Source organism: Onychostruthus taczanowskii, unplaced genomic scaffold, assembly GCF_017590055.1.
Source record: "Onychostruthus taczanowskii isolate IOZ18803 unplaced genomic scaffold, ASM1759005v1 scaffold29, whole genome shotgun sequence".
In the NCBI taxonomy this organism is placed as follows: domain Eukaryota; kingdom Metazoa; phylum Chordata; class Aves; order Passeriformes; family Passeridae; genus Onychostruthus; species Onychostruthus taczanowskii.
Genome location: NW_024500239.1, coordinates 6,997,583 through 7,006,720, shown reverse-complemented (window position 1 = coordinate 7,006,720; position 9,138 = coordinate 6,997,583).

Sequence of the window (9,138 nt, the reverse complement as noted above, 5' to 3'; positions counted from 1 at the left end):
TTGGCAAGACAAAGTCTTTTGTGGTTCTATATCAACCTTCATACAAATAATCCAGAAATTTGCACTATCTGCTGAGCCCAGGAGTAACTTCATTGGTAGTCACCACATCTTATTTGAATTACGCATACAGTTGGGTGTTTAAATTACAGGAAGACTTTGTGTTTAAGAGTTTCCGCATCATGCCGAGGCTTGGGGAAAAAAGTCAGGTTTGACACATAATAGGGATTGATGTGCTACTTCAAATGCTGGTGTTACTGGAAAGGAAGGAACTTCCACAGGAAGAGCAAAGGAAATTATACAGGAATCAATAAAGGATGCTAAAAATAGTGCTTGACTTATCTTCCACATGAGTCAAAATACCCTAGTCAAGGGATACACATGCTATGTGTTGGCTGGTATATCCAAACTGCTCTTACTGGTGCACAGGCTGTCAGGATTTCCTCCTAAGTCAATGGGGAGAGGTAAGAGTCTCTAGAGGACAGTTCATCTCACCTATCTAAGGAATTGCCAGCAAAAAGAGAGTGCTATAGAACCTGCCATTTTCCTAATTGCCATCAGCTTCACATGCTTAAAGTCAAGCATGTGCTTAATTAATTTCCTGGGGGGTGCTCAGGGAGCTGAGCACCTGGCAGGACTGAACAGCTAGCTTGGAGGAAAACGAATAAATTTGCAAATGTTCTGGATGAACCTGATGAACAAAACTGGGAAACGAGGAGAGCTTGCCTGCAAGGATGACTAAGTTGCAAGCTTGGAAGCATAATAGGTCTCAGGAGAGAGAATATGATTAGTCAGGTAATTTACAGGTAATATGCTTTCATGGTTTTCTACTTAGCATTAATTTTCTTAAGCACCCGGCATAAGCTTGCTCATAGGGGAGGAGGGAGGTAGCGGTGAAGAAAGGAGCTGGGGTAACATTGGCCAGGGGGACGCCATGCCATGCCATGCCATGTCATGCCCAGGGCTCTGGTCCCTGAATCCTGCCATGCCCAGCCTTGTCTGGCTATGCTTTTGCTCAGACAGAAGCTCTCTGGCAGCATCCATGAGCATCCTCTTTCCATCCACCAGACCCCTCTGGCAGAATCAGCACAGGGTGGTCATGCTCAGAAAGGAGGAACAGCCAAAGCCTTTTGCGTACACATTGGAAAAACTTGATACTTTGGGATTCAAAGCAGAAGCTTCAGCTTGGAAGTTCACAGGGATTTTAGCTGTGCAAAGCAGAAGCAAAACTGAGCAGTGTGAGTTGGGAGATGATGTTGTTAACCGAGGCACTAACAAACAGTGGAGAATGTGACAGGGAGAATGATGGGTGTATGGCAAATTCTGGGTGGGGGGAAGAGAGGATGTCACTTGGCTTTCTTCACACTTGGGATTAACCTTTCTGCACTGTAGTGGTTGTTATATCTGACTAAGCAGCTGGTCAGATCTGTTAATTAGATCTATTTTAAGCCCACGTTTAGATGAGCACTCTTAAAGAACAACAGATTAGATGAAGGACAAATACAGTAGTATCCAAGGTCCTTCTGCAAAATGTGAGAAGAGATGGTTTGAGCACAATTAAGGAGGAGATTTTTGTTTCTTAGATACTACTAAAGCCTATTACACAAACTCCTCAGGGCTCTCTACTCTCCTTAATGGGGATTTTGTGACTAGATTGAGAGCAATACAAGGCTCTAAATTTGAAGATTATTGCCTGTAACATGTCACAGAAAGTTTTTAACATTGCCCCTCTTAATCAGCACCAGACAAACATGTGCAAGGAATAATACCCTCCCTACATGCCTCCCACCTCCAACCTCCCCATCTTGCAAACAAAAAACTGCAAGAGCCAACAGATCTGCTCTGGCTTGTTTTATTTCACTTTGAGCTTATTAAAATGCTGTGTTTGCAGTTTATATTTGCTGGCACACTGTTATTTCAACGACATTTAAACAGGAAATATATAAGCAACAGGCAGATCAAGAGAGTAGCTCATTTCATTCTGTTTTGAAGGGATCCTATGTAGTCTTATAATCACCAATTACATTATCTGTGCTATTTATTTGCTTTTGATTTACTTACTTCAGAGGATGACTGACTGACTGACTTCAGCTGTTTCCCTTTGTTTCTACTTGTTTCCGCTTTCAGTGTCTCGAGTACCAGCATGACAAATACAGCAACAACCAAATTAATCTACCAGCAACAAGTGTTTACAACTCTAAAGGATTGTCTGTGTGGTGTTTGAATTAAATAGGAAAAAATAAATCTTTATTAGAAACAGTGTTTGTAATGTGTGACTTCACTCCCTTCTCCTCTACAAGGCCAGACCTTGGTATCAAAAATCTCTGGCATGGAGTGAGTGCTGCTTCCACGGCTGGCCATCCCCCAGCTGATATCTGCAGCCCTTCATGGGTTGGTACCATCCAGAGCATTGTTGCAGGCCTTTGTTTTGACTTTGTAAACACCCCTTTTAACATCATTGCTAGTTCCCAAATAGGTTGTTCAGGAGCACTCAAATCAAGCTGTTATTTTCTCCATACAACTTGCAGCTACGTCTGCACAAGTAAATTCATTGTGCCCTGCTCCATTCCCTGGCACCAAGGGGCCCAGTACCATATGTTTAACCTCTGCTACTCACCAAAGAGTGTGCCTGTCTCAAGCTGCCTCCAGGGAACAGTTTCTGGGCCAGGAGATCTTTGGAGGATGCTCTTTGGCAGGAGCTATGCCAACAATTTGACAATACTTTGCAATTGTTCAACAATTTGAACAAAATTGTTTAACAACAGAACAAGCAAGTTCTGCCTCCTGGGAATGGTCCCAGGCATTGTTAGTGGCTGTGTGCTTGGACTAGTAAATTAATGTTTGCATGTGACTCCTCTTCCTGCTGCTCAGCAAAGCTTGACTTTGTCCCACCCCAAGTTCCAGCCTTGTACTTCTTCATCCCAGAACTGAATGCCATCCACAAACTGCCTGAACCTTGATGCCATCCACAAACTGCCTGAAATTCACCCCCTTGTTGTGTCTTTGAAAAAATCAGCCTTTCACTTGGGACTCTAATTTGAATGTCCTGAATAAATGTGAGCCTTTTTTCTTATACACTGAGGTTATGCAATTCCCAGGCAATACCTACAACTTTTTTTCTGAAATTCAGGAACTAAAATTAAATTTACTTCAGCAGTTGAGCCAGTATCAGAGTTCTGTGGATGCTCTGCTTTCCTGGATACACTGGTGCCTTCATATGGTGAGGAGTTGGGCCACAACAAAAAAATTTAAAGACAAATTCATCTTCTGTGGAATGCACAAGGCAGCTTTAGCTCTATCTCCTGAAACCAGGCCAAGATGAGAAGGCAAAATGTTTCCTTTCCCATAGTCCAACAATGATAACATTTTTCATATCAGGTTCTTTTAAGAGAAAAATATACTATGCCTGTGTATATGGGAAATAAGTTTATCTGACTATTTCATCTCTGTAATTTCTTCCCTTTCTTGTCAGCTTCATTTTTTCCATAGGCTCTGAGAAATGAGCAGTTCTTTCCTCTTTGTCACTGAAAATAAAAAATTATTTTGTGTGATACTTTTCCATCAGGAAGGAAAGCTGAATCTGCTATTCCCCTACACCCTGATTATTGATTGCTTGGTCTTTTGGGTGTAATGGTGCTTTCTCTGCCCTGTCAAGGGTGATATTAATGGTAAAACCTCTGACAAATATTAGTGAAAATTTGAATCCTGTTATATGTATATACAACACAGAATAATTCTGGGTCAGGCTTTACTGTCTACCAAGACCTGCCTCATCCTCACTGGGAGCCCTGAATATCTTTGCTGATCTCCACTTCTCCATCTTCTAAAGTTTAAGGAAGCTGGAGTGACAGTCAGTCACTCTGCAGCAGACCTACTGTAAGTTAGCATGAAAGTGCCAGAATGAGTCAAAGCTTTACTTGCAGGAGAGCTTTGCCTCCCTCTTAGAAACAGCATGGAGAATGGTTTATATCAGATTACCCAAATAGACAGGAAATGGGAAAACCAGTCAGATATTGGGACTTGATGAAATAAACACAAGGCACTTGGACAGTAAGTGATCTATGGCCTGAAGGAAAGAAAATATTGTATTAGGAAATGACAAGATGATGTGTAAATGTGGATGAAGGAGGAATGGTAAGTTCCTTGTAGTATGTTCTTAAAGGCTGGAGGAAAATCTTATCATGATGTGGGGTCTGGTATCAAAGTCCTGCTCTGAAACTTGAGCAGGTGGATACAGTCCGATCTGATGTCCTGACACTGAAAAGGCAGAAGAAAATATTTCCCACAGCTTTCTTCTCTAGGAGGAAGAAGTCTTATTGGTATCACAAGGCCACAGGGTTGTCCCCAGCTGAGGAAACAAGGAGGTGAATCAAAATTTCCCAGGCTTCCATACAGAGAAGAACAATGGTGGGGAATGCCATGGTAAAAGCAAGGAGCTGCTCCATGCTGTGTCAGACTCTGCCCAGCCATGGCAGTCACTTCAGTGCCATCAGCAACCTCACAACAAAGGGATGGTGGATAGCAGAGGAGGCAAAATGTGGGGTATCTGAAAGGCACAATTGTCTAAAGCCTCCTACTTCCATCAGCAACAGCTTTGAGGTCCTTTATTCAGAGGTGAGATGATCTGGATGAAACCCGAAGGCAGCAGACAGCAGGGTCCTACAGAACTTCAGACAAATTCCTACAGGAAGAAATAAACAAACAAGGACTCCTGGCCTGTTTTTGATGTTCTTTCACTCATACAGGTTCATTAGCAGACAAAAATGTCTTGCAGGCAGCACAGGCTCTTCTTCCTCACATGCTTTCCCAGCTTCTCTGACAGGAGATAATGACTTGCCAACTGTCTTAGGCTGATTAGCAGCATAATTTCACATTTTAACTTTCCTGCTACTATGTTGGAGGGCCAATCCTGGCTTCCCTGTTCCTGTGAAGTAACTCTTCCTGTTGTAGAGAAAACTCTTGGCAGTGTATTAAAGAGAAAATATACCTTTGGAGATTTTTTTGCTTCCAGGAGCACTCTTCAGTCATTCACTTTGAAGCTGATTTAAACCAGGAGGCCTGCTTCTGTAATCTAGTGGCTGGCTTAAAAACTCACAGGTACCAAGGTACTGCTTATCTTCTCAGGAGTACTCAAATTGCACATGACAAGCTTAGTGACAGAGGGTTCACCATCCTTTTTGTATGTTTATGCCTGTCACCCACTCCTTTACTTAATCTATTTCCAGAACACCTAACTGATAGCACATTTTTCAAAAAATAATTTTAAATAGCAAAGCTAGACATTTCCCATGAGAATCCCCAGGAAGAAATATGTAGGTTTTATCAGTATTAATTCTTAGCATTCTGACACTTCCAAGAATTATTGTTCCCTAAGAAATGGTTTTGAGGCAACTACGCAAAGTAACTTAAAACATGTTGCACATTATTCCAATTTCATCCTTTTTATGAAGAGAGAAGATCAGCAGTCAGCCAAAGCACTCTTGGTACTTGTCTTGCTTATGGCTATTTTATACACTGTAACCTTCCTAAGGAAGCACAACCCACCAAACCTAGCTAGAAAGGACTCATGCTCCAAGCAGCTACTTGTAGAAAATCAACAGTACAAAATGATGCCTGATGTAATTCTGCTGATGGGGTGTTAATGAACTTCCAGCCCAGAGAACCCTGTCTTGGACATGCTGTATTCCCAGTTGCCTCAAAGGATAGATGGTGCATTTTCACACTTGTTGCACTGTAAGTAAAGCAACCACCTTACATGCAATGCCACTCAGCCTCAGAAAAATGTTAGCATTGAATACAAAAGGAATAAATAAAATAAAAAAAAATTAAGGATTGGGATCAGCATACGGTACTGCTCCTCGTGTATTGTTCTGACTTCTAGCAGCTGGCAGACAGGTATCTAGACCTAAAGAACATACCTGCAGCTCTGTGTTTATTAGCCCTGACAGTATGTCTTCCCTAAGTCTTTTAGAACTAATTTAATCTTTTAGCCTTCACAGCATCCTACGGCATCCCTCTGTTTAATGAAGTGCTATGGGGAAAAATGTTTTCTCTTCTTTGCTTTAAATCTCCAACTGAAGGTTCCTGATTTTTGTCTTATGAGCAACTTCCAACAACTACTCATTATTCACCTTCCTGTCCCCAGCACGGGAAGGACAACAACCTCTTGAAGTGAGTCCAGGGCCACCAAGATGATTGGAGAGATAGAGCACCTCTCCTATGAGGAAAGGCTGAGACAATTTGTTTTGTTCAGCATGGAAAAGTGAAGGTTTAGGGGTGACCTAATTGTGTCCTTCCAGTAACCTGAAGGGAGCCCACAAGAAACATGGAGAGGGACTATTTACAAGGACATGTAATGACAGCACAAATGGAGAGTAGGTTAAGTTTAGGTATTAGGAAAAAATGTTTTACTCTGAGGGTGGTGAGGCACAGGAACAGGTTGCCCAGACAAATTGTGGGTGTCCCATTCCTGGAAGTGTTCAAGACCAGGTTGGATGGAGCTCTGAGCAACCTGGTCCATTGAAGGGTATCTCTGTCTGTGACAGGAGGTTGGAACTTGATGGTCTTTAAGGTTTCTTCCAACCCAAAGCATTCTGTGATTAATTCACTTAATGTTTTTTTATCCTCTCCAGTTTCTCCTCTGTCTTTTCTTTTTTTTCCCCAGACTGCAGAACTTCAGTTCATCTTCTGTACTACAGAAACTGTATCACAGCTGTGGCCAGCTTTGTTGGTCCTTTATGCACCTTTTCAAATTCTGCTGTGGCAGCTTTGAGAGATGGGGCTGGGACCAGACACCAGATAACTGAGAAATATTCACTGTGGGTTTATGTAATGACATTGCTGAAGCTTTGCCCTTCCCTTCCTAATAAACCCAGGAGTCCATTGGTGTTTTCCATTAGCACTGAATCAATGTCCCAGGCAATTGCTATTTCAGAATCCAGGTACCAAGTCTCTGCACAGTGATTACCCAAAAGGCCTCACGTCATCCTTACTACTTCACATGCTTCAAACTGCTTTGCATTAAATAAAAAAGTCGCTGCGCTGCTTTTCAGGTGCAGGCTTGCCAGCAAGAATCCCTAAGAGAGACTACCTGCCATCCACAGCCAACACACCTGGAATGAAGTGCCAAGTGTCCAGGCCAGCTCAGCGGGCAAGAGGATCAGCCTGCCTCAGGTTCAGGTTGCCTGGCATTTCCTGGCATGAGATCCTGCCTCTGCTTCCTTACGGCACTGCCAAAAGTGAGCAAGCTGAAATCTTCCCCGGGTGCCTACCTCAGGCTAGTTAAGTCTTGTTGGGAGTTGATTTCAGTTTGGGATTTTTGTGGTTTGGAGGGGGTTGTTTGTGATTATTTTATATTGTTTCTCCCAGGCAAAACAGCTCTACCATTGCCAAGGAAGAAGCTAGGGAAGGTACCTCTTACCCATATTTAAAATAAATAAATTGTATGATCTTTCATTTGGAAATTGTTAACACTAGCAAGACCTAAGAGAAAGATTGTATGCATGCAGATGACATTTTTACTTTGTGTTTTGCTGAGTACACTGAGTATGAGACTGATGGCATCGCCACTGCCATGCACCTAATTTCTTCCAAACATGTGAGGAGTCCTAGTCCGAACAACTTTCAGAGATCTGAGTGGTTAAATTTGCAGCAAACCTTTCCTGGTTAGCCACTCACAGCTCCTGCAGGTCATGTTAGGCCAGGGCACCCTAGTAGGGTAAAAGCCCCATCAGTCCTGTGAACAGCAAGGACCCCAGGCTTGGTGGAAAACAGCTCCAGGCTGCAACAGGAGAAAAAACATCCAGCTAAGGAGAAGGAATGCAGTGAAGCAAAGGAGGCAGGGGAACTTTAGAGAAGCTATAGGGGAAGAACAGAGCAGGAGAACCAAGATTCATCTTGATGCAAAGGACTAACCTGCTCTGGAGAGGAAGGAGAGTAATGAAGGCAGTTGTTATTTACAGGATCCTGTTTTATCTCTGTTCTCCTGCCTGGATCCTCACCATTGAGCTCCCAGCACTTACCTAGTGTCCTGTCCATGCCCGCCACTATATCAAGCACCATAGGTACAAATAGACTGGATTTCTGCTCTGCAGACAGGCATTTTTTCTAACAAATTTCGAGTTTGAAGCATGGAGCAGGCTAAAACCAAATACCATCACTTCCCCCTGAATATCAACTGGGGCCCATCAAGATTATGCTGACTCCTCCCAAACACCCACTCTCCAGGGACTGCTTTCTCCTGGAACTCAGGGGAATAATGTCAGATCCTAGCCAGCTGCATGGCGCCAGTGCAAAGGGAACAAAAGCCAAGGCAGTTGTGGGAAAAAGGCCATTGTTCCAAAAAATGTAAGTGATGTCACTCTGCTCCCTCACAGTGTCAGTAAAGTGTGCTTCCCAATAGCAAGTGCCTCTCTCTTGCAGTTGCCTGCAGTGAGGGTAGAAGGCATGGAATAGATTAATCTGCTTTGCAGAGACTGCATGATTATCATAAAACACCATTTTTGAGCATAGTCTCCCTTCCCCTCTGGACATGGAGCTGAGCAGCACCGTGGTGTGGGGCTGGATCCCATGAAGGGAACTCACTCAACACGAGGGTGTGTGGGCAGCAGCGATGGCGTGAGTGTACCTGTCCTCAGGGGGAGGAGAGCTGCTCGTGCTCCTCATTACTGTACTCCCACTTACAAGTCATTGCTATTTGCATTGTGACATCTGCTAGAAATCTTAATCAAGGGTTGTGGCCCCAGCGGAGTAGCCCTGAACAGATGTAAGAGTTACGTTTCTAATTAACTTAACACCTTTTTGGCAGGGTGTCATAAACACAAGATAATTAAGCCTCGTGCTAAGCCTGTGATGCAGAGTTACAGCTATTTCCCCTCATTCTGATTTACAAATGAAGAAGATGAGGGACCAGTTTATACCTGCTACTCAGTCCTAAATCCCAAACCCTCTGCTGGACTCTCCACTTAGCCACTAGGTGCACTCCCACCTGACAGATCATCAACAAGTTTTGACCTGTTGTTGATAAAATTAACAGACTACATCCAGTGCCCCTGCAAAATCCTGACAAAGTTTTCTTACAAAGATGAAAATCATGAAGAATTTCAATGTTTGTTATTGTCTCTACATCACTGCCCAGGAAGT